Below are 5,861 nucleotides of genomic sequence, written 5' to 3'. Positions count from 1 at the left end.
CCATCCCTGCCTGTAGTTCTTCCACCAGTACCTCCAACTTCGGGCTTACAAAATTCCTTAGCGATTAGCATGATGTATCACACGTCATTACTTCAGAACGAGGAACCCATCTTATGGCAAAGGAAGTGTGAAATGGACATAGCATCACAGGATCTATTGCTCTTACTGTGTTCTTAGCATCTGGAAACAAACATCGGAAGAGAATGTTGGAATGGCCTGTTAAAGTCTCATTTAAGGCACAGGTTTCAGGACAACACCCTGCGGGGTTGAGGTGCATCCTCTAAGATGAGGTATAGGCACTGGCCAGTGGATGATATACAGAGTTGTTTCCTCTGCAGCTGTTCAACATGCATCCAGGAACCAAGAGGGAGAAGTGGGATTGACCCCTCCCACCATCACTCCCAGTGGCCTACTTTCAGACTTTGTGATTCCGGTACCTACAGCCTTATGCTCTATTGTATCAGAAGATCTGGCAGTCATAGTAGGGGAAGGAGGGCAAAACTTCAGACAGGCATACCATAGGGTCTGAAGCTACACCTACTACCTGGACCCTTGGGAATCCCATGCTGGTAGACCAATAAGGATAGGTTGCGGGCAGGAAGGGGTGATGATTGACTCTGAAAGCCATGAAGAGCTAGAGTAGCTATATGATGGGGTACAGAAGGACTACAACTGAAACACAGAGGTTCCATGCCCAGTGATAATAGTAAGCAGTCAATTACTGCAACCACTTCCCGACAAAAGCAAGGTAGCTAAGGCTCAGATCCTTTGGGATGAAGGACTAGGTCTCCCCACCAGGCAATCAACCCACACCAGTCAAAGTGCTGGCGACAAAGAGGGAAATCTATGATGGTGATGGAGAAGGAGATGATAAGTACCAATTTCAGTTTGGGGACCAGCTGCACCAGTGGGGACCATAGCTTGTTCTACTGACACCCTTATATTATGTTCTTGCAGAGATTGTAGCTGACCACATTTGATGGGGTCTCTGAGGTGGATTGGATTTGCTGGAAGGCAAGAACAGATCTGAGTGATACAGGAGCCCTCTTGTGCTCCACTTCAAATCCTCTTGGCCACAACTCTTACTCCAGCCACTGCTTTGGCAACCACTTTTGCACAGACTTCACCCAGTTCTTAGCCTGTGCAACCTGACTGTGCCTTGCCTTGGGCCCTTGCTCCCTTACTCTGAAAATCCTTCCACCCTGTGTCTCCTGGACCCTTCTCCTACATTTCTGCCCTCTCCTTCTCATGAGTTCTTTTGGTTCCTCGTGCCCTGTAAATATGGGTTCTCCCCAGAGTCCACTCTTTGGCTCCCTTCTTGGTGTACACATTCTCTCCACACGAACTTGTCTGTTCACATTGCTTCTATCTTTATTTTTATTAAGCTATTTCCCAGATCTCCAACTTTACTCCTGTATTTCAGACCCACGTTTTCAACAGCTGGCTGGAGACCTGCATGAGGAAAACCAACCAACATTCCAACTCAGGTAGTTCTTGCCAGAGAATGAGTATTCTTTTGCTTATATGAGAGTTGTGGATTCTACATATTTAAAGTATTCTATATTTTTAATAAAATTATAAGGAAAGCACACACACACACACACACACACACACACACACACACACACACACACCACTCTTGGGATCCTGAGCCAGGGGAGCTGGCAAGCGTCCCTCCAGCACCCAGAATTCTCAGTACCTGATTTTGTTCTCTACCCTTCCTCCACCACGCATTTCATAATCATTCTGTAGATTTACATTCACCAGTAATCAAAGCCAACAATCTCAGTCATGCATCCCAGTTTCTGCCTTCATCGCTTATATTTCTAGCTCACCCCCCCCATTACCAAACTCTAGCAATGCTTTGCCTCACAATGACCTAAGATCCACTGATCCTACCACCTTTCCCAGTGCCTCGATCCCTCTTCCCTCCTTGCCAAATTTAATTTCCTCACCCAATTCTTATAATTTCTCTCTTTATCACAATCTAATTCCTTTGCACCTCTTTCACTTTGTGATACTAACTTAAAAAAATGACAGACCAGGTTAAATCCAGCCCTCCACCTACTCCACACCTGCCCTCATGCACCTGAACCTGGCTGCAGAAAAAGATGCAAAACTGCTGACTGTTTTCTCTCTAAATCCATGACTATGAACCTCAAGCACATCTCAACTGTAGCCAGGCAATCATCCAATACATCCAATCTTCCCCTCAGACCTCCAACACCTTCTTTAGCTTCACTGTTTACTTGCGGTCTTGCTTCCCGTTTTACTGAGGAAATGAAATTTGTCAAAAAAAAAACTGTCCTGGACTCCCACCTACCACATCTGTGCCAGCATACTCTGTATTACCTCCTTGACTATAGATAAACCATCTGTGGTCCTGACTAAAGCCAATCCCTCCCCTATTCAGGGACATCTCTACAGAAAATCTACCTTCTCTCTCACAGCATCAGATTTTCCCTCTCTACTCTTTCCCATAAACATACAATCATACTATTATTTCTTCCATTTTCCTTTTTTTTTAAAACATTTTTATTGGAGCATAATTGCTTTACAATGGTGTGTTAGTTTCTGTTTTATAACAAAGTGAATCAGCTATACATATACATATATCCCCATATCTCCTCCCTCTTGCATCTCCCTCCCACCCTCCCTATCCCACCCCCCTAGGTGGTCACAAAGCACCGAGCTGATCTCCCTGTGCTATGTAGCTGCTTCCCACTAGATATCTATTTTACATATGGTAGCATATATATGTCAATGCTACTCTCTCACTTCGTCCCAGCTTACCTTTACCCCTCCCCGTATCCTCAAGTCCATTCTCTACGTCTGTGTCTTTATTCCTCTCCTGCTCCTAGGTTCTTCAGAACCTTTCTTTTTTTTTTTTAGATTCCATATACATGTGTTAGCTTACGGTATTTATTTTTCTCTTTCTGACTTACTTTACTCTGTAGGACAGACTCTCAGTCCATCCACCTCACTACAAATAACTCAATTTTGTTTCTTTTTATGGCTGAGTAATATTCCATTGTATATATGTGCCACATCTTCTTTATCCGTTCATCTGTTGATGGACACTTAGCTTGCTTCCATGTCCTGGCTATTGTAAATAGAGCTTCAATGAACATTGTGATACTCTTTTTGCATTATGGTTTTCTCAGGATATATGCCCAGTGGTAGGATTGCTGGGTCATATGGTAGTTCTATTTCTAGTTTTTTAAGGAACCTCCATACTGTTCTCCACAGTGGCTGTATCAATTTACATTCCCACCAACAATGCAAGAGGGTTCCCTTTTCTCCACACCCTTTCCAGCATTTATTGTTTGTAGATTTTTTGATGATGGCCATTCTGACTGGTGTGAGGTGATATCTGACTGGTGTGAGGTTGTAGTTTTGATTTGCATTTCTCTAATGATTAACGATGTTGAGCATTCTTTCATGTGTTTGTTGGCAATCTGTATATCTTCTTTGGAGAAATGTCTATTTAGGTCTTCTGCCCATTTTTGGAAGGGATTTTTGTTTCTTTGACATTGAACTGCATGAGCTGCTTGTAAGTTTTGGAGATTTATCCTTTGTCAGTTGCTTCATTTGCAAATATTTTCTCGCATTCTGAGGGTTGTCTTTTTGTCTTGTTTATGGTTTCTTTTGCTGTGAAAAAGATTTTAAGTTTCATTAGATCCCATTTCTTTATTTTTGTTTTTATTTCCATTTCTCTAGAAGGTGGGTCAAAAAGGATCTTGCTGTGATTTATGTCATAGAGTGTTCTGCCTATGTTTTCCTGTAAGAGTTTTATAGTGTCTGGCCTAACATTCAGGTTTTGAATCCATTTCGAGTTTATTTTTGTGTTTGTTGTTAAGGAGTGTTCTAATGTCATTCCTTTGCATGTAGCTGTCCAGTTTTCCTGCACCACTTATTGAAAAGGCTGTCTTTTCTCCATTGTATATTCTTGCCTCCTTTATCAAAAATAAGGTGACCATATGTGCATGGGTTTATCTCTGGGCTTTCTATCCTGTTCCATTGATCTATCTTTCTGTTTTTGTGCCAGAACCATACTGTCTTGCTTACTGTAGCTCTGTAGTATAGTCTGAAGTCAAGGAGCCTCATTCCTCCAGCTCCGTTTTTTTTTCTCAAGATTGCTTTGGCTATTCAAGGTCTTTTGTGTTTCCATACAAATTGTGAAATTTTTTGTTCTAGTTCTGTGAAAAATGCCAGTGGTAGTTTGATAGGGATTGCAATGAACCTGTAGATTGCTTTGGGTAGTAGAGTCATTTTCACAATGTTGATTCTTCCAATCCAGGAACATGGTATATCTCTCCATCTGTTTGTTTCATCTTTAATTTCTTTCATCAGTGTCTTATAGTTTTCTGAGTACAGGCCTTCTACCTCCTTAGGTAGGTTTATTCCTAGATATTTTATTCTTTTTGTTGCAATGGTAAATGGGAGTGTTTCCTTAATTTCTCTTTCAGATTTTTCATCATTAGTGTATAGGAATGCAAGAGATTTCTGTGCATTAATATTGTATTCTGCTTTACCAAATTCATTGATTAGCTCTAGTAGTTTTCTGGTAGCATCTTTAGGATACATGTATAGTATCATGTCATCTGCAAACAGTGACAGATTTACTTCTTCTTTTCTGATTTGGATTCCTTTTATTACTTTTTCTTCTCTGATTGCTGTGGCTAAAATTTCCAAAACTATGTTGAGTAATAGTGGTGAGAGTGGGAAACCTTGTCTTGTTCCTGATCTTAGGGGAAACGGTTTCAGTTTTTCACCATTGAGAACAATGTTGGCTGTGGGTTTGTCATATATGGCCTTTATTATGTTGAGGTATGTTCCCTCTATGCCTACTTTATGGAGCGTTTTTATCATAAATCGGTGTTGAATTTTGTTGAAAGATTTTTCTGCATCTGTTGAGATGATCATATGGTTTTTATTCTTCAATTCATTAATATGGTGTATCACATTGATTGATTTGTGTATATTGAAGAATCCTTGCATTCCTGGGATAAACCTCACTTGATCATTGTGTATGATCCTTTTAATGTGCTGTTGGATTCTGTTTGCTAGTATTTTGTTGAGGATTTTTGCATCTATGTTCATCAGTGATATTGGTCTGTAGTTTTCTTTCTTTGTGGCATCTTTGTCTGGTTTTGGTATCAGGATGAGGGTTGCCTCATAGAATGAGTTTGGGAGTGATCCTCCCTCTGCTATATTTTGGAAGAGTTTGAGAAGGATAGGTGTTAGGTCTTCTCTAAATGTTTGACAGAAGTTGCCTGTGAATCCATCTGGCCCTGGACTTTTGTTTGCTGGAAGATTTTTAATCACAGTTTCAATTTCAGTGCTTGTGATTGCCCTGTTTATATTTTCTATTTCTTCCTGGTTCAGTCTCGGAAGGTTGTGCTTTTCTCAGAATTTGTCCATTTCTTCCAGGTTGTCCATTTTTTTGGCATATAGTTACTTGTGGTAATCTCTCATGATCCTTTGTATTTCTGCAGTGTCAGTTGTTACTTCTTCTTTTTCATTTCTCATTCTATTGATTTGAGTCTTCTCCCATTTTTTCTTGATGAGTCTGGCTAATGGTTTATCAATTTTGTTTATCTTCTCAAAGAACTAGCTTTTAGTTTTATTGATCTTTGCTATTGTTTCCTTCATTTCTTTTTCATTTAGTTCTGATCTGATCTTTATGATTTCTTTCCTTCTGCTAACTTTGGGATTTTCTTGTTCTTCTTTCTCTAATTGCTTTAGGTGTAAGGTTAGGTTGTTTATTTGAGATGTTTCTTATTGCTCGAGGTAGGATTGTATTGCTATATTCTTCCCTCTTAGAACTGCTTTTGCTGCATCCCACAGGTTTTGGGTCA

The sequence above is a fragment of the Tursiops truncatus genome, chromosome 4 (assembly GCF_011762595.2).
Source record: "Tursiops truncatus isolate mTurTru1 chromosome 4, mTurTru1.mat.Y, whole genome shotgun sequence".
Lineage (NCBI taxonomy): Eukaryota > Metazoa > Chordata > Mammalia > Artiodactyla > Delphinidae > Tursiops > Tursiops truncatus.
This window is presented reverse-complemented; position numbering follows the sequence as displayed.